Here is a 26,107-nt window from a genome sequence, read left to right as displayed (position 1 = left end):
CTCTAGGGGAGAATTCTTCCTTGTGTCTTCCAGCTTCTGGTGGTTGCCATCTTCTTGTGTTTTGGCCACATCACTGCAAGCTCGCCTTCTGTCTTCATATCACCTTCTCCTCTGTATATCTCTCTCTTTTTTTAAACAAATCAATTTTATTGATACATATTAATAAAGCATATGATTCATCCAAAGTGTACAATCAATGGTAATCAATAGTATTTAGTATAATCACATAGTTGTGCATTTATCACTTAGTCATTATTAGAGCATTTTTGTTATTTCAATTATAATTATAATAATAAACAAAAAAAATCAGACAAACAACAGAAAATTGTTCACCTCTCAATCTGTTTTCCCCTGCTGTGTGTATCTCTTGTAAGAAAACTTGACAGTGCATTTAGAACTCATCCAGATAATCCAGAATGATCCCATCTCAAGATCCTTAACTTAATTACATCTGCAAAGACCCTTTTTCCAAATAAGGTTACAGTCACACCTAGGGATTTAACAAGTATCTCTTTTGGAGGGAGACAATTGTGACTTATCCAATAAGGGACCTTTCCAATTGTGCAATTCTATAGGGTTTATCATAGAATTTTGAAATATTTTCACTACCCCATGTCCTCTTTTAAAAAACAATGATTAGATTAAGAGCCAACATTCAATGAGCTCTCACCACGTTCCACCACTTAATAAGCATCAGTTCATCCTCACAAATACCTTACAAAATAGACTCTGTTCTGTTCTCACTGGGCAGGGGAATAAAATAAAACTATGAAAGATTAAGAGCCTTGTCCAAGATCACACGGCCGGGGACTGGTAGCAATGGGATTGGGACTCCAATCTATCCTACTCTGGCATCCTTTGTTCTTATGCAGAATGCAAAACTGCTTTTCCTTGGAAATTCTGGAATTTTGTATGAGACCGTGATTTGGAAGGAGTTAGAGGAATGGGGTGATGGGACAATTTATGCTACATTTAGCCAAAAATTATTCTTGGGCAGAACATCTGGAAAGGCTGGAAACTAACAGAGGCTGATTGGTTGGAAAAGCAGTGAAGGAGTTGGTTTATCTGATGAGGTTGAGGACCTCTGCACTCTCAGTCATGTCTCTCTTGTGGCTGAAATTGGAGTCTCCTTCTTGGGAAACAGGAAGTCGAAGGCAAATGAGAAAATGCCCATTTTCATTGTCTTCCAGATTTCAGTTCACTGACTTCTGCCAATGGTTATATTCTCACTGTAGGGAAATTTTCACTTTTGTTGTGCAATCATCTGACCCAGGAGACTGGGCAGACTGTAGAGGACAAAGTCAGAGCTGCTTATTTGAGGATGTCTGCAGCTGGCAGCTGGCTTCTTTTCTTGTCATCTGGTGACCATATCAACCAATTCAGGCTCCGTGGTGAACAAGATCCAATTTTTCTTATGGTCAGAATTGTGGAGGGCCAACTCCTTTGCAGGCACTGTCTCCTGCGAGTGTCTCAACAACACTTTGAAGCCAGATCAAAAATGATCTGGACGGATGTTCGGAAAGTCCAGTCACCTGCCCAAATCTTGCTTCTGGCAAGATTCCATCCCTCCAGTTTGCCTGGGACTAGAGTTTGAGGTCTTAATTGCTGCAGCACTGTTTCTACACCTCTGTACTAAGAATTCTTACTGCCTCCAATTAAGGAAATATGGATAAGACAAAGAGGAATTTCATTCACTCATGCACTGATTCATTCATTCATTCACACGTGTGTATCTGTAGCTACACTATATGCTGGGAAAACCAGCAAAAAAAAATTCCTTCATTTATGTCTACGCACCTGTGTTAACACTGTGTGCCAGGCACCTTGCTGGATTCTGGAAACAGAAAGTCATAGTCCCTGACTTGAAGAGAAGGAAAGTATATCAATTAATCTAGGATAGTGTGGCAAAAGCGATTGTAGACATATGGCAGGAAAAATGAGGGAGAAGAAGGGGTCAGGGAAGGCTTCCCGGAGGAGACCCTGGAGTTGAGATTTGAAGGAGGAACAGGCAAGTATCAGCCAGAGAAGGAAGGGCCAGAGGATTTTAGGCAGTGGGTTGACGTTCAGTTGGCACACAGCAATGTGGCTGCGCTGGGTAATGTATTTGATTACTCCAGATCTCCTGGTAAATGGCCAGTGACCAGAGCCCACCAAGTGCTCCCTCTTCTTCCCCCTGGGACACTGTCTACTTCCCTGGGGTGCAAAAGCTAAAGGGGAACACCTGGCACAGCAGGAGGCTCCAGGACCCAGCTTCCACTCTCCAGGCCTTTCCAGTTGGTGCTGGTGGCAGGCTGGCTGTTAGGTTTTTTGCCTTGTTATTCCTGGCACAGAAAGCATTTGAGTAAGAAGGTGCAGAGGTGTGGAACATGCTGGTAGTCAGCATGGCTGGAAAATAGGGAGCCATGGGAGTGCTGGGGGTGAGGCTGGAAAGCTAAGAATGGGCCCTTGGGGAAGGCCCTTGGGTGACCCCTGGTAGAGAGCAGCTTTTATCTCAAGGATAATGCAGAGTCATTGCAGGGCTGTTTTGGTATATTATTTTTTTAGTTGAAATATAATTATATACAGTGTAATGCACTCTTCTTAAGTGTACATTGGGTGAGTTTTGACAGATGCACACACCCGTGTAACCATCTCCCCTGTCAAGCTGTAGAACATTCCTGTTCCTCCACGACCTTCCCTTGTGCCCCTTCCACAGGAGGATTTTGAGCAGGGGAGTTAGGTGATTATGATTTGCATTTGGAAAAATTCTTTTGCTTATTTCTTAGGTTCCTCTTGCATGCATGCATTTTTCTCAGTATAGAGAAGAGGCGCGCGAACGTTCCGGTGGGGGAGACTACCTTTTGCTGAAAGTCAAAAGGTGACCAGTGCTAACCAGGTGCGACATTGCCGAGTCAGCACCCGGCTTGCAGGCCCGTTGTTGGGGGCTGCACACTCCAGCTCAGTGACTTCTCTCTGGCTTTCCGTGTAGTCCTCTGTAGAATGGGGATAAGAGAACCCACTTGCAGCACTGTATGGGGATTAAGACAAGGCCTGGGAAGCAGAGTTGGCCCAATGGATAGAGTGCCTGCCTACCACATGGGAGGTCCACGGTTCAAACCCAGGCCTCCTTGACCCGTGTGGAGCTGGCCCATGCGCAGTGCTGATGCGCGCAAGGAGTGCCGTGCCACTCAGGGGTGTTCCCCGCGTAGGGGAGCCCCACACGCAAGGAGTGTGCCCTGTAAGGAGAGCCATCCAGAGCAAAAGAAAGTGCAGCCTGCCCAGGAATGGTGCCACCCACACGGAGAGCCGACACAACAAGATGACGCAACAAAAAGAAACACAGATTCCCGGTGCACAGAAGCATGCACAGCGAATGGACACAGAGAGCAGACAACCAGGGTGGGAGGGGGGGGTAGAGTAAATAAATAAATAAAAATAAATCTTAAAAAAAAAAAAGACAAGGCTCCCAGTGGAGGTCCTCGTCCACCATTCGGTTCCTGTCCTTCCTCGCGGCCTGCTCAGGCCTTTCTGCTCTTGCTCGCAAGAAGCTGGGATCCACTCTGACCATCCCAGCAACCACGTTAACCTTGATGGAGTTCTCCCCCTGTCCTTTGTACCGAGTGTCATTTAATTAACCATGCTCTAAACATCTTTTACGCTGTCTCAAGCCCTTTTGGGAAAAAAAAAACAACCAAGATCCATCCTAACTTCTTTAAAAACAAAATAAAAAAACTAAGTGGAAAAGGCCCCCAGTGGTTGCAGGGCTGGCTTTGGCGGTGTGTGACCTCAGCGCTGACGGGCTCGCGCTTATCTTAGTGCTCTGCCGCCACCATCTTGAATTTCTTTAAAAGTTTTGAACAAGGAGCCCCACATTTCCATTTTGCACTGGGCCCTGCAAATGAGACGGTCAGGCCTGATGGTACAAAGGAAATGAGCAGTGACCACGAGAGAGCCGATGCAGCGGGACTTACAGATGAGACCCTCTCTAGGGGAACAAGGAAAGAAACTGGCCAGGTTAAGTGGCCAGGAGGATCCAGTTCCCCAAAGTTCTCTTTCTAGGGATAAGCGTAGGATGGTGGAGACATTTCATATATGCCACTGCTTCTAGATCTCCTACCCACAGCAACAGAAAATGTCTATGGGCTCAATTAGTTACAATGACTAACACATCCGACAAGCCAAATATTAGCTCTCCAGAATGGAACACACTTATAAGTATTAAGTACAGATACAAATAATTAACAATAAGCTCACTGGCATTATTATCTTCTAATTAACTGTAAAAAGAAATCACACTTCAATCCAGAGCAAAATGAAAACAAAAGGAAAGCGAGACCTCTGCCAGCTTTGGAAATGGAGGTGGTACAACAAAGAGAGATACGGTTTGGTGGATTTTAATTTGCACTAATGATGAATTTAATCAGCCTTCCTCTGCTGACGTCGATGCCAAAATAAGTCCCTTGGTCCCTGCTTCTCCCTGCTGGGGCCAGATGCCCGATGGGAAGATTTTGGCAGAGGGTTCACGTGAGGCGTAATTACTAGAGGCAGGAGGAGAGAGGTTGGTGACATTCTCCTGGAAAAATCCATCTCCATCATTCTTAGACTGACTTCTTGCCTCTGGAATTTGGAGCTAGAGAAGGAGAGTTGAAAGGAATCCAGTTTTCTCTTGGTGATTGAGATTGTCTCCAGGGATTCCAGAGTTGACAGTTCGACTGAAAACCCAAAAATAAATACCTGTGCTGCAATGAGGTCATCAGTAAATATCTCCAAAGTCAAGGCATCTAGAAACAAAGGTTTTCCTCGCTACAGTTGCTTTTCATGTGCAATGAGAAAGAGAGTTTTGCAATTATCTGAATAACTTGGGCCTAAAATCTCTGTTTTGATCTAAATCATGTGGCTTTGCTGCTTTGGGCTTCCCAGCTCTTTGGATGGCTCAGAATCCCCAATCCATTGTGTCAGAGCCACTTTACCTTGGGCTGCCTTTATAACTCACTGCAAATCACAGGAGAACCTTAAAAGCTTCCCTCTTGCTCACTTTCTTTTTAGGTCCTGATCAGACCCGGCAGGGGAACGCCCTCTACCCACCTTGATAATAATCATGGCGACCATTGTTGCATGCTAACTACATGCAGGCTCCGTGCTAAGAGCTTTGCCTGCAGTATCTTATTTAATCCTCTCAAAAGGAAATTGTGTTGGCTCTGCCTTTTTCGGTCAGAATCCGACCATTTCTCGCCGCCTCCATGCTATCACCTGGCTCCAAGCCCCTATCTTCTCTTGCCTGGATTATTGACACAGACTCCCAACTTGTCTCCCCTCTGCTGCCCTGACTTCCGTGATCTGTTTTCAACGTGGCAGTCTGAATGATGGTTTTGAAATATGGTAGCTTAGGTCCAAATCTCCAGCAGCTCCCTGCTCTCCAAGAGGAGAATCCAACATCCTCACTGTAGTCCACGTGACCAGTTCCTTCTCTCCCCTCACACACTCTGGCCAAGTCAGACTGGTCTCCTTGCAGTTCTGTGAACATGCCAGAGCACTCCTGCCTCAGGACCTTTGCACAACCTCCATGCTCCGCCCACAGCTTTCTTCCCCTAGATATCCACATGGCTTAGACTCTCTCTTCCTTCAAGTCTTTGTTCAAACATCACCTTCTTGGTGAGGCTTATGCTGACCACACCATTTAAGATTCAACCCTTCTCTCACCCCTCCTGTTCTCCCTTTTTCCTCATAAAACTTATCACCATCTCACTACCTTATAATTACATTTATTGTTTATGGACTGTCTCTCCCCCTGACGGCAAGGATTCTTGTCTGTTTTAGTCAGTGCTGAGAACAGTATATGGTGCGTGGTGGGTGGACAATAAGCGTTTGCTGAATGAATGGATGAATGAACAACCCATGATGTATGTCCTGTAATCAGTGCAGAGGGAGAAACTAAGGGACTCCGAGGCCTTAAGTAAGTTAGTTAATGACAGAGTTAGCCCCTGAGCCCAGGTACTACTGACCCCAAAGCCACTATCCACTACGCTTTTCCATTGGCAAGGGAAGCCCACGTTAAGACACGCTGATTGCGGATTATTGTAGGCTGCCATTCAGCAAAAGCCCTGCTGGCTGGGTAGGAGCTGGTGTGACACATGAGCCATTCAGTGTAAGGGCCCATTATGCTTAGAAATAGAACTGTTGAATTTCCACAAGTATCCCAGAAAGGGTATCTCACATGAGAAATCTTGAATTAATAATTTAATTATTTTTTTGAATAACAGGTCCCCAAATGCTCATGTAATACCAAATATTTGGAATAGTCGAAAAGAAGTGGGGTGTTAGCAGATGCTTTCTAAAGAGTAGATAAGGTAATTACCTAGTAAATATCTTCATCTGAGTAGTAAACGGTTAGACTCAGGGGATAAGATGGAGAAGCTCAGGGGAAGTTTTTTCCACTCACGGCGTGTCTTCTATGATTGGGAGGTTAGCTTTCTGGGATTTTAAAAGTAAGTCTTGATAAATTAAACACAGAATTACCAGATGACCCAGCAATTCCATTCCCAGGTATACGCCCACAAGAATTGAAAATAGGTCTTCAAACAAAACTTGTACATGAACGCTCATAGCAGCATTATTCACAACAGCCAAAAGTTGAAGACGTCCAAAATTTCCGTCAACTATTGAACAGATAAATAAAATATGGTATATCTATACAATGGAATATTATTTGGCAGTAAAAGGAATGGAGTAATGATCCATGCAACAAAATGGATAAATCTTGAAAACATTATGTTCAGTAAAAGAAACCCAATACAAAAGGCCACATATTTGTGGTTCCATTTATATAAAATATCAGAGTAGGCAAATCCATACACAGGAAGTAGAATTGCAGTTGCCAGGGAATGGGGGAAGGGAGAATGGAGAGTGACTACTAATGGGTACAGGGTTTCTATCTGAGATGATGAAAGAGTCCTGGAACTAGATCGAGGTGATAGTTGCACAACACTGAATGTATTTAATGCCACTAAATTGTTCACTTTAAAATGGTTAAAATGATCAATTTCGTTCCTATGTTACTATAATTAAAAAAAAAAAAAGTAAATCTCGAAATTCTGGCCTTGGCACCAGGATGTTTGGTTCAGCTCTGATCTGTAGGTAAGTAGCTAAGGATTAAGTCCTTTTGTGGCAAGCATAGACTAGGAAGAGCTATGATTTAGCAGACAAGCCACATCAGAGCCCTGCGTCTGTGGCTTAATTGGATTGTAAATGCTGTGGAGTTGAGACCTGACCTTCAGTATCCTCAGAGATGGTGATGTGCCTCCTTTTTCATTAGCAAAGCCATATATCTTTGTTGTGAAAATTAATAAACAATATGGAAGGGGAGTCTCCCCACTTACGCATGTCATTCTCACCCCTGGATTTAGCTACCACTGTCTGTAACCTGGTGTATACCCTTTCAGACCTTTCTCTCATGTACAAACATCAACTTATAAATGTATATATCACTGTGGATTTTTTTTACAAGAATTAACTCATACTGTATATATTGTTCTGCAAGATGCCTTTTCCCTCAATACTGTATTACAAAAATTTTTCTTAACAGCTAGAATGCTTGGATATATATCACCATTTATTTAGCCAGGGACCTCTTATGAAGTATTTATCCGGCCTCCGATTTTCCACTGTCACAAACCAGGCAGTGAGGAACACCCTGTTCATATATTCTTTTATATTCGTGGGAGTTTTTCTGTGGGAGAGATTCCTAGAAGTGAAATTGCTGGGTTGAAGTCAAATTCTTTCTGTTCTGTGATGTTTTAATAGCACACAAATGTATATTGTCTCTGGCTTCTGGACAAAAAAGCTAGAACTTAGAGCTCGTGACCAGGCTTTTTGCTTGGGTCTGTGTTCCACTCTGCATCCTGTACCCATTGCTATTTTCATTCATTTTATGGGCTCACTGTCTCCAGAGTGACTCCAGCAGAGGGAAAAGAAATCAGGTCCTTCTGTGCCATTCTTCAAACATTTAGAGGAAATTGATTTTCCACATGGGCTGTAGCCAAGTGAGGGATGCGCCTGCACAGCAGTCCCATGACAGGCTATTACTAGCACTTGCAACAATTAGACTGAACCCAACTTGAAATGTTTTATTAGCAAGTATAATTCTTCATCAGTCTAATATTGCAAATTGCCAAAAGCAGCAGCAATTCTAAAATAGGATTTCCTTCATAATTCCTTTTAAAGGGAAGAACTGGTGGGGATTTGAAATGTCCAGGGAAAGGAAAGCTTTTATTCTCCTAAGCCAGGACAAAAGGCAGTTGGCCCAAGAAGCTGATAGCTGGCCTTACCTTTCTGTGCTTATCTTTCTAATGTGCTTTCTCAGGGCATGCGCCTGGATACTTTAGCCTGCAAAGAACAGGAATGCAGTCTCAAACTTACTTCTATAATTTGGTGCAGCCGTATACCTCTTATACCTGCAAGTCTAACACTGAGGCAGATTTAGAATTGGATGACTCCGCAGTTCAACAGTGTCATCAGGAATCCAGATTATTTCCTTAGGTGGTTAAGAACACTGGCTCTGGAACCGCAACGTCTGGTATTGAATCTCAAGTTCATCTCTCAATAGCTGTGTGACCTTGCACAATTCCTTAACTTCTCTGAGCTTCCATTTTCTCATCTGTGAAAAAGGTTAATAATACAGGGACTCAGAGGATTGTTGTGAGAACTAAAGTGGGGGTGGGCAAACTTTATAAAGGGCCAAATAGCAAATACTTGAGACTTTGCCAGCCATGTGGTCTCTGACACAACCACTGCACTCTGCTATTATATCCAGAAGTGAGCCATAGATGATATGTAAAAAGTAGATGTGACGGTATTCCAATAAAATTATATTTTTGGAGACTGAAAGTTGAATTTCATATAATTTTCATGTGTTGTGAAATACTATTGTTCTGATTTTTATTCAACCATTAAAAAATGCAAAAACTATTCTTAGCTCACCAGCCACATAAATAGGCAGGGCCATCTCCTGAGCTAAAGCATATCTTGCATTTTGAACAGTACCTGGCACACTATAAATGCTCAAGAAATGTTTGCTGGTGTTATGGTTGTCGTCATTATTATTATCATCACCATCATCCTCTCTCTGACCCTTTTGGTCTTGGCTTTATCCCATTCTGATAGCAAAATGGCTGCAGCAGTTGCAGGCATTGCATCCAGAGGGATAAAGAATATCTCTTCCATGATACTTTACTAGGATCAAGATCTTTCCCCACGTGTCTCAAATGTCCCCACCCTGTCTCAGTGGCCAGAATGGAATCACATGCTCTCTATTGAACTAATCACTGGCAGGGGAAGGGGTTTTCCTTTATCAGGTCCACCCCTGGGTTGGAGGTGGAGTCAGTGTCCTCTGAGTCACATTCTGAATGACCACAGGGTGAATGCCTGACCCAAACAAGGCTTCACTGTCAGGATGGGAGAAGGTAGGGCACAGACTGTTGCTGGGTAGGCGACCAGCAAGACCTGCTCCACCTACTCTCTCAAAACCCCATGGATTTATCATGAGTGGAGAGCCCACTAATCAGTTTTTATTGTTTTATAACAAGAGTGAGCCCTTTGAAGAGTTGAACTGGAGAACATGGTTCTGCTGACCTTCAAGTCTTTTTAAACAGCCACTGTGGTCATAATTCATTGGATCGTAAGAATTCCAAGCAACTTTATAGCGCTTTTGCGTTTACTACACGCCCTAACGTCTGTTACCTCATTTGACCTTGACAGTTCTCTGTGGCCAAGACTATTATCTTCATTCTATGGGGAAGAAGACCAAAGCTCAGCGAGAAGCAACAAGCCCATTGAAATGTAATGAAGGGGTGAAACTGGACTACCAGCCTTTGTTTCTGGTCTCAGATTCTAGCCCTTTTCCACTCTACCACCTGCCTGTGAGGGCAGCGTCGGTGACAGCAAGTACATCATGGGAAGACTTGGTGGCTGAGAAGGTATAGGTGACAAGGCAACCAAGGGGAATGTGGTGAGAGTCAACACAGCCTCAAATCCTGTGCTTTGATGAAAACTTTCAGATATAATTCATGACTTTCTTTGGATCATCTACCATTTTCACATACTGTGAAATCTCAGGAAATGATAAATAATGGCAATAAGTATTCTGATAAAGTACACACATACCGTTATTCTGATCTTAAAAGGGAAAAAGAATTCTTCATGTATCTTTATCTTTGTCATATATACTTTTTTTCTTTTTTCTTTATTAGAGAAGTTGTGGGTTTACAAAACAATCACGCATAAAATACAGGATTCCCATATACCACCCTATTATTAACACCTTGCAGTGGTTTGGTATTTGTTACAATTGATGATAGTACATTTTTATAACTGCAGTAGTAACTGTAGTCCATGATTTAAACCTCTTTACTTTATTTATTTATTTATTTATTTTTGAGGTACCAGGGCGAGTGATTGAATTTGGGACCTTGTATGTGGGAAGTCAGCGCTCAACCACTGAGCCACATCGGCTCCCCCCGAGTTGGTTTTTTCATTTGTTTGCTTGTTGTTGCTGACCTGCAAGATGAGAAAAGAGGGGCTTTCAACAGGAGGAATTTGGTTGAGTAAACTATGGTACCCAGAAGTGAAGGAATATCATGCAACCCTTACCCTATACTGTTTTTGAAGAATGTTCCATGCCATGAAGACACTTTTAATATACAACATTAAGGGATAAAAGTAAGATACACAATTACCAGCAGATGATCTCATTGTATTAAAGCAATGGAAAACAAGATTGGAAGCAAAGAACCAAAATGCTAACTGAGTTGTCTCTTGGAGGTGAGGTCATAGGTAGTTTACCCCCAACCTCTTTATGTTTTTTCTGTATTTTTTTCTAATACAATACTCATTTTTTATGAGAAAAAACAAACAAAAAAAGAAAAACACAAAATAAAAGCAAGGTGAAACAGGTCGTTTTGCTGGCTCGTACTTCTAATGGTAGAGCCAGATTCTGGCAATAAAGGACTAAGTGAGGCAAACCAGTGCCATTTGCAGAGTGATGGGGTAAAAACCACATCTCAAAGGATGCTCCACTTCTTCAAGTGGCTGTGCAGCCACAGCACAGCAGGCAGACAAGGAGCAAGTGGATGGGGTACCCCAGGTGTGGAGTCGGAAACTCTTTTGCTATGTGACTTTGAGCAAGTTAACCACTCTGACCCTCGGTTTCTTCATCTGTTACATGAGAATGATAATGCCTAGTACCCAGAACTTAAATTCCTTTATTCATATATGTGTTTTTATTGAGCACCTATTGTCCTAGGGGCTGGGGATGCAACAGGGATACAGGAGACAAGGTCCTTGTGCTTCACCAGCTTTCGCTCTAGTGAACAGTTGGGGGCAGGGGGAGGGGAATGGAGTTGCTGACTGTGAGACCAGTAAGTGCAAAGGCCCCATGGCAGGCAAGAACTTGCCCCTGTACATCAGAGAGGATTTTTGTGTGCCTGGAGTTTAGTGAATGAGTGGACAGTGGGAGCAGATCAGGGAGAGGTAGGCAGGGGCCAGGCCTTGCAGGCCAGGGCAAGGAACTTTGATTTCATTTTAAGTATAGTGGGAAATCACTTAAGGGTTTTCCGCCGCAGACTAGCATGATCTGATTTAGGGTTTTTATGTCTTAAAAAGGCCACTCTGGCTGCCGTGTAGAGAACGGATTGTAGGATTGTGTGAGGCGATCAATACACAAAAGCACTTAACACTGGGTCTGGCAAAAACCAAGTGTCTTAATAAGTGGTAACTGTTTTTCATTATCATCATCATTATCCTTATTATCATTACTGCTATTTTGTCTGCCTGGAGCTGGTTCATGGTTCTTGGACATTTGGGTTCACGCGATATTGATGAAGCATTTAGATGCCAGTGATGTTTTTGATTTGTTTTCCAGGTGTTTTCCCATCCTCAGAGAGGTGGTGGTTAAAAGCCAAACACAAGCTGATACCTGCAGCCGAAGGGAACGGTGGACACATTCCTGAGCCTAGGATTCTTTTACCCTTCGGGGGTGAGCCGTGGTTATCTCGCAGTTCCGAGCAGACCACGGGTCTTGAGTACAGGTTTTAGCCAAGGCCTGGCTGAGCACAGACCCTGTTGTGAAACCCACATATTTGGATATATTTTAAAATACCACTCCTCTTGCCAGCCCTGCTTCCCCACATTTGGCTGGGAAGCCGCGTGTGACCCTCCACAGCCCACGCCCCCCACGGCGGTTGTGCTCTCCTCGCTGTGTCCTTAGCGGCTTGGGCAGGGTCACGGCATAGCTCCACGCCAGCTAACACGAGTCTCCTCGGTGAGATGCCGAGTTCCAGTGCCATGGCCACTGGCCATAGGTGGTTCTTTAAATCTACATTTACATGAGTGTCAATTAAATAAGATGAAAAATTCATGTTCCTCCGTCGCACTCGAGTGCTTAGTGGCCACCGTGGGTGACCTATCTGACGGGGCAGGTAGCCAATCTATCCACCACGCAGAGAGTTCTTTTGGAAAGCACTGCGCGAACCACATCTTGTTTTTTAGTTGTGGGATAGCAAAGCAGTGCAAAGCCGGCTTTTGTTCAGATCCTAGCTCCTGATCTTGCCAGCTGTGTGACCTTGACCACATTACTCCACTTCTCTCTTCCTACCTCAGGGTGTCATGAAAGTTAGGTAAATTAATGCATAGGAAGGACCTAAAGCACAGCATAAAACATGGTAAACATTGATCATGGGTTAGCTAAAATTATCATCATCCCCCAACCAAACGGCCAGCCCAGCGCGGACACCTGCTATGCGTTTAGTGACTGCCTGAATGAATGGATAGAATTCACTTTTGGCTTTAAGGAAAGCAGAATACCTCTTCTGAAACAAAATATGATCGCTAGTAATCATAATAGCTTCTACTTATTCAGCACTTACTACATACCAGGAGCTAGGCTAAGTGCTTTCTGGGCTTTCCCTACAAGAAGGGGCTATGATAGCCCCATAGTTTTAGGAATGAGGAAGCTGAGCTTCAGAGAGCTGGAGCCGTTGCTCGGGGAGAACCCAGATTTGACGCTGCGCCTCTTCTGGGCCGAGATGACTGCTTTAGATTATTGGCTGCTGCGATTGCTTCTAGAAGAGTGTAGATCATACCCTCCTGCCTCTCTCTGGTTCTTCTCTCTTGGAGGGGTCAGGGCTGGGGGCAAATGCAGGCAGGGGCTATGACGTACTCCTTCCTCCCTGACACTTGCTTGGGAAGGGCCATGGCTCCCCACTGCGAGGAGACACCTGCAAGGAGGAAGGCAGCCTGCTCAGTTTTCTTTCCCCTGTTCACAGAAAGACTTTTGACCCTGGCGTCTCGGATTCTTTGCCTCCCCCCTCCATCCTCAGGCCTCCTGCCCTCTTGCCCTGCATGCCCCCTTCCCCCTGCCCACCTCCCCACGCACGCCACAGAGCAATGGCGAAGCAGCGGACAAGGGTGCCTTTCTTCAAAGTGCTTCGCCTTCATCTCATAAATTCCCAGCCCCGGCCTGATTGGCTGCGACAAAAACAAGCTAGGCCTCCGCTCTGCTCCTCAGACACAAAGTGAGTTGTGTGCGGCCTGCCCACGTGAGGTCAACCACAGGGGCTTTTGCCTCTCAGAAATCCCAAAGGACAAAATTCTAGAGGGCCGCAATGTAGTGGCTGCCTGACCACAGGACCAAAACTGTCTGTGGCATGACAAAGGAGAGCAGGGCAAAGAAGAGGAAATGGGGTCGAGAACACTCCCGGCCGGTCTAACCTGGGGGCTTGAAGGACACTGAACCCATTCCCCCTAACCTTTTCACTTTCAGCCAAAATAGAGCCGGTGGACAGACAGGGGCTGTGCCCAAACCCTTAGCTTCCCGTGTTCGACCAGTCCTGGTGGCTCCTTTTGCCACTTGCAAGAACTTGTGTTTTTCCCATGGAGCAATATTTCAATGTTTCCAATTTTTAGACACTAAAATTAGCCCAACTGTGCATTCTAATTCTGTAGACACAATCCAGCTTGTGCAAATGTCCCTCTCTTCCATTTCTGGGTGAATTTTTGCATATTACAGACTGCCAATTTTTTCAAGTGTTCTCGGGGGGATGATGGAAGTTTCAAATCTTTTAGCCGCTTATGGCGAAACAAAGGCTTTGGAACCCAAGCTTCTGCTTTAAAGACAGTGCTGCACATAGCATTCTCATGCAAAGAAGACACAGGTTAGTGTCCTCCAAAGATAACCATGTGAGCATAGTAAGAATAGGAATTGCAATTTCATGAGTACTTGCTATGGACTTAGATCTTCCCAGGCTTCTATTTATTCACCAGAATTTTATTTGCTCCTCTCCTCAACTCTCCCTCTGAGGGTGATAAAATTATTATCCCCATTTTACAGCTAAGGAGACTCAGTATCAGCAAGACTAAGTCATTGTCCAAAGATACAGCTAGAAATTGGCAGAGCTGAGATTTGAACCCATATCTCTCTGATTGCAAAGGCTAAATTCTTAACTTCAGTGCTTAATAGGAGGTCTTTATTATTATTATCATCATCATAAAATACAGTGTATTACCTGGAAGAATGGAAAGATACTTACAATCTGTAAGTTAAAAATCAGACAAAACTGCACAAGTCTGTGATACTATTTAAAAAGGGTAGCTAGATAATAGATAGGAGGAAAACTGGAACTAACTTTGCCAAAAGACTGAACGGTTTTCTCTCATATTTTGCACTGCCCCCCCAAACCCCCTGGTACTTTTCTTTGCTTTCCAAGAGTTCCTCTCAAAGCATGTAAAACTTTTGCCTTTATGAAAGAAATGTGTGAATGTATGTGAGTGTGTGTGTGGGTTTAAAGCAATAGGGAATAGAGAAAATGGCAATCTAAGCCAAAGGGAGCTGAGACTCAATTATTTAAATTCTGCCTAAAATTGCAATTTGAGGAGTTCAAAGCCTTCTCAAGTTCTGATGAATCAAAACCCTTGAGGAGGGAAGTGGATTGGCTCAACAGATAGAGCGTCTGCCTACCACATGGGAGGCCCAGGGTTCAAACCCAGGGCCTCCTGACCTGTGTGATGAGCTGGCCCACGCGCAGTGCTGCCACGTGCAAGGAACGCCATGCCATGCAGGGGTGTCACCCATGTAGGGGAGCCCCATGTGCAAAGAGTGCACCCTGCAAGTAGAGCTGTCCCGTGCAAAAAAAAAAAAAAAAGTGCAGCCTGCCCAGGAATGGCACCGCACACATGGAGGGCTGACACAGCAAGATGATGCAACAAAAAAGCGACACAGTTTCCCGGTGCTGCGTGAGAAGAATGCAAGCAGACACAGAAGAACACACAGTGAATGGACACAGAGAGCAGACGATGGGGGAGGGGGGGAAGGGGAGAGAAATAAATCTAAAAAAAAAAACAACCCTTGGGGAGCATTTATACCTCAGTGGTTGAGCATCTGCTTCACGTACAAAGTTCCCAGTTCAATCTCTGGTACCTCCTAAAAAAAACCTCTAAATTCACCGCGTGCTAGACCAAATGCGAGGACCACCACCCCAAGGCCCGGGAAGGTGAGCTATGAGGGGGAAACATGGAGTGAGGGAAAAGTGAGAGAGCGCACCTAAGTAAAGGTAAAGGTTTCTTTTGTAAGGAGCCCGTGAAGATACACGTTTGCTGGCCGGATGGCAGTCAGCTCCAGTTTTATCAAGAAATATGAGAGGGAGCAGATGTGGCTCAAGCAGTTGAGCGCCTGCTTTCCTCACGGGAGGTCCGGGGTTCAGTTCCCAGCACCTCCTGGAAGAAAACAAAAACAAACAACAAGCAAAACAAGTGGAATAACCGCTCAGGGGGCCGGTGTGGCTCCGTGGTTGAGCCCAGACGAGGTGCCGTATGTGGGAGGGGGTGGGGGAAGAGGGGCAGAGACTCTTCAGCCGGTCTCCTCCCCCACCCCAGCCCCCAGGCAAACCCTCTGAGCCTCGCAGGAGGCAGCCTTGCTGATTCCAGGCCTGTATTTTCTCGTTTCTTGTTTTAACAGTCATAAACGCCTGCCGATGCCAAAGCAGAACATGACTTCAATCCAGATAAAATTCCTAAACCCTGAAAACTATACAGAGATCTACAGGCCAAGTTTTAAAAGGGAGAGCTTTGGTTCCAAGCGTGGCGCCTTCCACATGGCTGGCACAGGGGGTAGCCGGGTTGTCCTGACTCCTGGGGACGCGGGTCCGGGACACGGCCCGCAGCCTTGGGAACGCCACAGTCCCTCGGCAGAGAGGACACAGGCAAACGCTGTCCTCCATGTGGACCCGGCTCAGATTCCCGGGCTGTGGGGACTCTTAGCTTCCAGAACGCCTAATATGTTCCAGCTCCTCTTCTCTCCAGCTCCCCTCCACCCCCAACTGTTGCAGAAAACCACAGTCAACCTTTTCTTGCTCTCAGCCGCCAAGCTTTTCCTAAGTAAACACAGAATGTGGGAGAAGATCAGCTCGGTTGCCTTCCCAGTGCCGTGGGCTGGGTCAAGGCTGGCCTGGCAGCTGCCCTGAGAAGCCGGGCTTGAGGCGGGTTCCAGGGTGACCGCGGGCTGCCGCTTAGTGAGGCTTCCCATGTGCTAAAAGCTTCAGTGACGAGAGCTCAGCTAATCCTGCCATCCTCTGAGGTTCGCCTGTTACGGGTCAGGTTTCATCTCTTTGGCCCTCCAGGTCAACTTGCCCCCTCCCCCCGCCCTGATCGCGGGAGGCCGGCTTGTGTGGGTGGCGTCCGTGGGCTCCTGTGCCCTCTGGCTTCTACTGGCTGGGTTTGCCAAGAAGAGGCCCCAACAGGAGAGCAACGGAAGGGAGACAATGGGGTCTGGACATTGCGTCCCCGGGTCCTCCTCGCTGCATTGCTGCGGGCTGCCTGGGCCGCTTCCAAAGGCCGCTGCTCTGGTCAGGGGACTCTCGACACACAACCTTCCTTTCCAGGTTCTGGAACTACCGCCTTCTCCTTGCTCCCAAAGGCCCGGGGTGGGAACAGCGCCACCCCTTGTAGCCCCAGGCATTGCACTCTACCCTGTTCGTCTCCCTAAGCAACTCTCCTCAGTTTACCCAGTTTGAGAGTGCCCTCTGTTTCCTGCCAGGCGCCTGGTGGATGCATTTTTTTCATCTCCAGGTCATAGAGGAGGAAACTGAAACTCAAAGAAGTTGTCACTTGCCCAGGGTCAGTTATCTGGGATGTGAATTCAGGTCTGCCTGCCTCCAGTGTCCGACCTCTTAACCTCTTAACAGTCTGTGAAGATAACAGCAAAATAACTGTTTATTCAGTGCCAACTTGGTGTCACACATTGTACTAAGCACCTCTTGCCTTCACTGCCAGGAGGAGGGCTTGGTAGGGCTCAGATGAACTCTGTTCATATTGGCAGATTTTTACCGAGAGCCCTCTATGTGCCAGGCACCGCTGGGCAGAGGGGCCAAAAGCCGGCCCTTCTTGAAGATGGTAAACTAGTAAGGTTTGGGGCTCATGTGTAGACCAAGTTTGTCTTAATCCTTCCCGTCCCCTATCCCAGAAGCCCTCTTCACAGGGCTACCTCCAAAACACATCTTCCCACAGTGGTTTCCTACTAGAGCCCATGCTGGACGTTACTCTCTGTCTTTCTTCCTAGTCCCCATCCAGCTGCCCTTAAGTCACTCTCTGCAGGGTTTACTTAAAATCTCCTCAACTGTCCGTCTTTATCATCTATCTATCTATCTATCTACCTACCTATCTATCTATCTATCATCTATCTATCATCTATTTTTAAACAGCTTTTATTGAGGTATAATTGGTCTACAATAATCTGCATATATTTAAAGTGTACAATTTGACAAGTTTTGACATACGCATGTACCTGTGAAACCATCACCATGGTCAAGATAATGAATATATCATTCCCAAAAGTTTCTTCATGGCCCTTGGTAATCCCTCTCCTCCTATCCCCCATCCTTGTACCCAATCAATCCATTGATCTGCTTTCTGTCTAGAATTTTATATAAATGGAAGCCTGTAGAAGTCTGGATTCTTTCACTCAATGTAATTATTTTTAGATTCATCCATATTGTTGTATATATAGGTAGTTTGTTCCTTTTCCTTGCTGAATAGTATTCCATTGTATGGATCAATCACAATTTGTTTTTTCTCCCTTTCTTTCTCTGTATCTATTATCATCTATTTACTTTCTTTAGGAGTGAATCTGTCTGTAAAGGTGTTCATTATATCATTTATATTTTATGGCAAGGAAAAGAAAAACCTACATTCTGCCTATGCAGGAAAGCTTAAATAAATTTTGGCACATTCACACAGTGGAACACTATGTAGCCATTCAAAATATTGAGGTAGTTCTGCATGGCATCAGACTACAACTGGCCAAATTGTGGGGAAACTTAGCATGGTGCCACATTTAAAAGAATCACCAGTCCCAAATTCACAAAGCATTGGGAAATTATTAACATCTTAACTGAAGCCTCTTTGGGGAATCCTTAAGATCTTCTTAAGTCTCCCTCATCCCAGCAGCTGTGTCCCCAAATGCCTCTCCTCATGTGCTCAGACCTCAACCTGGTATCCAGCAGCTTCCAGCCTTTTCTCATAGAAATCAATGTGTTCATTCTTAGCTCCTTTCAGTTCTCTTCATCCATTGCCACAATGAGCCCAAAAAGGTCTAGGAATCAGGTAAACAAATGCAGCGTAGGGAAAAGAGCGATGAATACTTAGTAACATGTTTTTCTATATTATATTTGTATTTTGACATGAGAAGATGCCTGTGACACACCGAGTGCAAAGAATGAGTTACAACCCAATTTAAAAATAGACAAAGGACTTGAATAGACATTTCTCCAAAGAAGATATCTACATGTCCTATAAGCACATGAAAAGCTGTCTGATATCTTTGGTTGTTTGGGAAATGTAAATCAAAACTACAATGAGATACCAGTTCACACCTACTAGGATGGCTTTAATTATTAAAAAAAAAAAAAAGGAAAGGAAGTGTTGGTAAGGATATCGAGACATGAGAATTTTGTACATTGCTGGTGGATATGTAAACTGGTGTAGTCACAGTGGCAAACAGTTTGGCAGTTCCTCAAAAAGTTAAATATAGAATTACCATACTTAAACAGATACTTGTACAACAATGTACGTAACAGCCTTGTTCACAATAGTAAAAAACTGGAAACAACCCAAGTGTCCATCACCAGATGTGTGGATAAACAAAATATGGTGTAGCCATACAATGAAATATCATTCCGCCATAAAAAGGAATGAACTTCTGATACATGCTACCACGTATGTAAGCCTTAAAAACATTATTTTAAGTAAGAAAAGCCAGATTCAAAAGGACAAATATCATTGATCCCACTTACATAACATATTTAGAATAGGCAAATTCATGGAGACAGAAAGTACCTTAGAGGTTACCAGGGGCTGGGGATGGACTATTGGGAAACTATTGCTTATTGGGCACAGTTTCAATTTGACGTGATGAAAAATTTTGGAAATAGATAGTGGTGATGGTTGTACAACTTTGTGACTGTAAATAATGCCCCTGAATTATACACTTAAAAATGGTTAAAATGGCAAATTTTATGTTGTATATATATTACCACAATAAAAAAAAATTACAAGTCACCCATCACACTTTAATAACTGGTCTGATTAATTTATTTCAGTAGATTATGAAGTCACTAAGCACAAGTTCTGTTAACAGTATTTTCTCATAAGCTTGTGTCTCCACAGCACAGTATACCATCTTTAAATATAGTGGTTTTTTTTTTTTTTTATCCGCCCCTCCTTTGTGGCTTGTGTGTGTGTGCTGTCTGCTCTCTGTATCCATTCACTGCATGCTCTTCTGCGTTTTTGCTTATCTCCCTTTTTTGTTACGTCACCTTGCTGAGTCGGCTCTCCGCAGCACCGTGCAGGTGAGCCTGCCTTCACAAGGAGGCCCCAGGACGTGAACCCAGGGCCTCCCATATGGTAGACGGGAGCCCAACTGATTGAGCCACAGCCACTTCCCTAAATAGAGTGTTTTTATAACTTAATTAGATATTTGCCAACATGTTAGCAGTGGACATCACTGGGCGATGGAATTATAGGTCACTTTCCTGTCAGGTAAACAAAAAAAGTTTTTTTTTACCCTTTTAAAGTGAATGGAATGGTGGGAATTTGAGGCATTTCCTCCTACTAGGGAGGAGAGATTTGAGGACTTCTGGTATCCATTAAATTATGAGCTCAATTAAATGATGCTCTGGCAGGAAAACCAAACTCAAGCATCACGCTGTGGTGTCAAAATCAACCCTTCAAGTTAGCAGGTCCCCAGTGTCCACGTGGCCCATGTCCAGGCAGCTTGTGGCCCTCCTCTTGGCTCTCTACAGTCTTGGGACCTTGCTGGAGGAGCATTGAATGCCAAGCCCTCCGCTGGCTTGCTGCGACGGCAGGAAGGCCGTGCCAGGCAGGTTCATGACTAGCTGTCTGACTGGCCCTACCAGTCAGGGACTGGGCAGTGAGCTGCAGAAATAGAAAAACCACTCACAGACACGTGGCTGGCAGACCCAACGTACCATCTCTCTGTTCCTTTGCTTCAGATCTCCTCTTCTCTACCTATGGATTATCTATCAATCCATTCATCTACCTACCTTCTCTTATCTGTTCCTTTATTTACATGTATTTTCCTCCTTTCCCTTTGACAATCCTTTACCTGTCCATTGATGCCAATGATGCCAACGGATGTTTCTATCTTCCCATAGCTGGGAAAGATACAGATTATTTTAATATAAATGTGGCCATCTATTAAGAACCTGCGGGTTACTGGGCACAGAGTAAAGAAATCAGAAAGTGCTTATTAGCGCACTGCCTCATACATACGAGTGGGGAAAAAAAACCACATTATTTTGAATTCATTCTGTTTTGGTGGTGGTTGTAATTACAGATCTTTGCTACTGCCTCAATAAAACCTCATTCATTCATAACAATTGGTATGAAGGGCAGGTTAAGAGGTCCATCTGCATTAAAGGGACTGTTTAGAATCCTTAAATCAAATGAACCTTTATTTCTTTTGAGAACAGAGAAGAACTTGACAAAGGAGTTCCCAAGTAGTAGTACTTCCCATCTGCTCTAATCAGCATTTAAAACTCATCTGGATTTGGCAGGAATCTTATTTGGGTAAGAGTGAGGTGCCAAAAGCCTTGGAAGAGTTTATTATCTTTAAGACATGAAACATGCCACCTACAATCTTCTTTACCCAGTTACTCTGGTAAACTTTTCTTCACAGGTAGGCTGAGGGTGACTGCCACTTTGGCCAAGTTGAATTATAACAATTCCATTATTAACACAGTTCAAATTAATGAGATTTTCCTTTGCTTCAGTTTCAAAAGGGGCTAAAAGCCACTTAGTAACTTGATCCCTCTTGTGAACCTCATTACTAGAACAGTTTTTAAAACACAGTTTGGTCTTTGGTTACCATAGGAAATTGAAAAGGCCAATGACTGTTCCATTTTGGATCCAAGTTTTATGTCGGGTGATTCATTTAAGCTTTGATGATTTTTTAATTTAAAAAATTCCCCTCCATTGCGAAAAAAAAAAAAATATTAACATACGGTGAGCACATGCAAGGGATACTGACCAGTCAAGTTCTTGTCTGAGGGCAAGATTCTATGTCCCTCCTACCAAAAAGAGATGAGAAGTAAACAACATTTTTAAACTTTACAATAGTTATTTCTAAGCTCTTATTAGCCTCAGATGCAAAGGTTTTTCCTTGTGTTTTATGTCTGGCAACCTCTTAAATTAATTTGGATTTGTCCCAATGACCAAGTAACAAAATTAATTCATGAACTAGGGCCCTCCAGAATGCTTTTTTTCTTTCATTTTGGTTAGTCACTTTTATAGTCCCTTCCTTCTCTGAAGTAATTTGGATTTGATTGCTTCTTCGTGAAATTCTAATGTCAAGACTGTGTCTAATTTCTGTTTTATGAAGAAATCTGGAAACTATACAAAGGAATGAATTGAGATGCAGAGTGGAATAAAATCTGTAATGTGATAACTCTATCAACTCTGCCTGGAAAGATACTGTATTTCAATTAGATCTTGAGACATGTTCTTACATAAACTGACAGCGTCTGATTGACAGTGTTCGTCTTCCCGGAAAACACAATTTACAAGGACAAGGGGGTGAGCTTGGCATTCCAAAGGTTCCTTAGGTTTCTTGCCTCACCCACATTTGAATCAAGGTACAATTTAGCAGACAGGCTCACTTTCAGCATTAAGAGTCAGAAATATTAAAAATTCCCACAAAAAAGACATTTAAAATTTAAAGTAATAATAATAACACTTAGCATTTTAATAGTACTTTACATCTTCAAAGCACTTCATAAGCATTGGTTCCAATTCTCTGAGGCTGTGTTGGTCTTTGAAGTGGAGAAGAGCTGGGTGCACAGTGGGGGAGATAAATCTACATCGAGAACTGGGCCCAATTAGCTAATTGTAATACTTTCATTTTTTTCCCCCTGTTTCGTTTCATTTTTTTCCAGCTACCTTTTGTTGTTCTCATTTAGAGCCCTTGCAGGGTCACCTCCATAGGCCTGCTGGTGTTACCAGGCTGTCATCCAAACTCATCCACAAGACTCATGCTGTTGCTGTTGTTGTTTTTCCCCCTTTTCTTCCACTCACCGTGAAATGGAAAAACAAAGTCCAACTGTATTACAATGAGATCTGTTTTATTCTCCAATTTTGCCTTTCCTATTTTTCATTGGAGCAAAATGTCCTTTTTTTTTTTTTTTAAATGAAATGATAGATGGTGTGATGTTTTGTGAATAGATTTGTTTTGGTTTAGATTTTTGGTCCTTTTTTAACAAAACAAGAAGTTAAACAATTCTATGTCAGTCTCCCCAGTTCTTCCTGGAAATCGTACCCATGTGTGAAGTCCAAAAGTTAGGGAAGCACTGTTATTGTTGGTCTTGGAACGCCCAGAAGAGTAGTTTTCACATTTATCCCAGTTGGTACTACCCAATGTTGGCAAGGCTGCAGTGAGGCAGGTAATCTCTTTGATCTTGGAGGGAGTATAACTTAATATAATCTTTTGCGGTATCTATTAAAATTGCAATCCTTCATATTCTTTGACCCAGCAATTCTACTTCTAGGAATTTGTTTTAATGAAAAATTCACATGCGTTTGCAAAGAAATATGTAAGGACATTGCATGCAGCCTTGTCTGCAGTAGTGAAAAACTGGAGACTACCAAGAACCCACTAGTAAGGGATTGGTGGGATGACGTCACCAGTCACCTAGACAGTAGGACACGCGCCGACACCACTCGTGGGTTAATGACATGGCCCTGCACCTCCTCACTTGGAGAAAGGTGTGGGGATCACCCATCCAACACACATTTATTGATCGCCTATGATGTGCCAGGCACTCTTCTAGGCACAGAGGATGTAGTGTTGAGCAAAGGAGACAGTGTCCTTGCCCTCATGGAGCTTACATTCTAATGGGAGAGTATAACACACAAAAAATAAATACATCTGGGAGTAACGTATTTGTTAGGTTAGGAAAAAAGCAAGGAAAAGTCATTACTATGGAAAACAGTTTGGTAGTTTCTTTTTTGGGACACAGCTATACCTTGTTTTTTTTCTTTTTCTAGGAGATGCCAGGGTTTGAACCCAGGACCCGGTACACGAGAAGCAGGCGCTCAACCTCTCAACTACCTCCCCAGGACTTGTATGTGTGAAGCAGGCACTTAACCACTGAGCTACACCTGTTCCCCTGGCAGTTTCTTATGAAGTTAAATATGCACTTACTGTAAGACCAGAAATCCCACTCTTGGGTACTTATTGAAGAGAAATGAAAACTTACATTCATAAAAGACCTGTACTTGAATGTTTATAGAAACTTTATTTTTAATCTCTCCAAACTGGCAACAAATCTTTTTTTCTTTCTTGAAATTAAGTTTTATTTGAAAAGGTAAAACTATATATCCTTTTTTTTATTAAAAAAAAAAGAAAATTCATCTTAGCATTAAGCAATGAGTTATAATATTACAAAGTTCTTTACAGCAGTAATTAAATGGCGGTAACATTTTACCATTGTAAAAATGTCAAGAATTCAGATGGCAACTTGGATCCTCAGTGATTCAAGTGTTTTATCCTACACAATAAGGGTTGGGTCACTTTTACAATAAAATCCCTCTGGCTGTCCTCTAGTCCTTGCTTATCACCACACACCCACCCCTCAGTCACACGGAGCACTGGCTGGCCGCTGTGATTCCGCAGTGGTGGCTCTAGTCTCTGATCATCTTTATGAAGCTCTTCATGCCCCAAACTTCACCCCGGCTGTTCTTGATGAGCCAGTATTTATTGTTATCAGAGTGTTCTTTCAAAGCCATAGCCGACCACCAGAATTCTGTGATCCAGGTGTTGCTACTACAGTCTGGTTCATGATAAATGCCTCATGTGCAGAGCTGGAAGGAGGCATGGCTTGCATCGATAACAGCGATGGGACCGGCAGTCACCCCTGCCTTGATGAGTGCTTTCTCCCGCCGGGGGGCGTCCACGGAGCCAGTTTCGTTGGCCACAGAACACTTGGGCTGGTAGTGACAGTCCATGTCCCTTCCATTATATGGATAAGATTCCTCTGAATCAAGCCCTCTGTTGTCCTGGGCACACTGGAAAGCATCCCTCAACCTGAGAGCTACAAGTTCTTCTCACTGAGTGAAACAAGTTTGCTGGTTTTCTGGAATAGCTGTCCTTCAGGGAAACCAACTGCACTAAAAGCCCAACAAGAGCCACTTTCCTTCACAGGAGTCACATAGCCTTTCTCCCCACAACCACGGACTTGGGGACTTCAGAGGGAAGTTCGTAGAACGTTCTCCTCTTCTTGTGGTGTTGGTTTCAAAAGCCATTCATCACCTGCCTGAAATCTTCCTTGGTCACGTCACCAAAGGCATTCGTTCCCATTGTGAAGCTTTGTTGCCCTCGGCTGTATCCCAGGTTGTGCTGCTCGATCCTTCTCCCACTTCTCCACTGTTCTCTAACCTTCTTCATTTGCCCATATGGTCCTGGTGTGTTGCCGTCCACTGCTGCCATTGTGTGTCTAACCACGAATCCAATGTAGGAGCAGCTGAGGCTATTCCCAAGAAAAGGGCAGTCAGAAAGAGCGAGGGATTCATGTTTCAAATGCACTCCACACACACTGATCAGGGGTCTTCAAGGTCTGTGGTCTCGGGAAACCATCTTTTTTATTTTCACTTTTTTAGGTACCGGGGCTGGGATTGAAGGTTGAACCCGCACTCAACCACTGAGCCACATGGCTCCCCTGAGTTGGCTTTTTTGTTTGTTTGCTTGCTGTTTTTTGTTTTGTTTTGTTTTCAGGCAGCCCCAGGAACTGAACCCCAGAACCTGTGGGAAGCAGGCGCTCAACTCCTTGCTCCACATCTGCTTTTCTGGAAACACTCTTCATGTCCTTCAGTTGGTGGGTGGATAAAGAAAATGCAGTACATCCATGTCATGGAATACTATACAGTGATAAAATGGTATTCTCCAATGCATTCTGCTAAGTGAAACAAACCAAATTCAAAGGGCTATGTGTTCTATGATTCCATTTATATAACATTCTAGAAAACATGAATTATGGGGACACACAACAGATGAGTGGCTTCCAGGAGCTATGGGGCTGGGGGAGGGATTGGTTACAAAGGGGCATGAGGGAAATTTTGGAGGTGATGGAATGGTTCTAGCCTTGATCATGGGGATGCTTATGTGATGAGGGGCACTTTGTCAAAACTCACAGAACTACTAAAAACGGTGAATTTTACTCTATGTAAACTATATCTCAATAAACCCAACTAAGGAAGGCACAAAAAGTATATATAAAAACATGGATGGGGGAAACAGATGTCTCTCAACCAACTGGGCTCCCACCTACCATATAGGGGGTCCAGGGTTCAATGCCCAGGGCCTCCTGGTGAGGGCGAGCTGGCCCATGCGAAGTGCCGGCCCACACGGGAATGCCGCCCCGTGCAGGAGTGCCGCCCTGCATAGGAATCCCGCCCAGCACAGGAAAGCCACCCCATGCAGGAGTGCCAGCCGAGGCAGAGAGCTGGTGTGGCAAGATGATGCAACAAGAGACACAGAGGAGAGAAAAGAAGAAGATGCAGCAGAACAGGGAGCTGA

The 26,107-nt window shown here is 44.1% G+C and overlaps 1 pseudogene; it reads right to left on the bottom strand.

Moving 5' to 3' along the window:
• Positions 1–24,171: 24,171 nt before the first annotated feature.
• Positions 24,172–25,104, bottom strand: LOC101447256 (procathepsin L pseudogene; annotated as a pseudogene).
• Between the last annotated feature and the right edge of the window lie 1,003 nt (positions 25,105–26,107).

This window comes from Dasypus novemcinctus, chromosome 19, assembly GCF_030445035.2.
Source record: "Dasypus novemcinctus isolate mDasNov1 chromosome 19, mDasNov1.1.hap2, whole genome shotgun sequence".
Classification (NCBI taxonomy): Eukaryota; Metazoa; Chordata; class Mammalia; order Cingulata; family Dasypodidae; genus Dasypus; species Dasypus novemcinctus.
The sequence above is the reverse complement of the archived record's forward strand: the minus strand, read 5'-3'. Positions and strand labels throughout refer to the sequence as shown.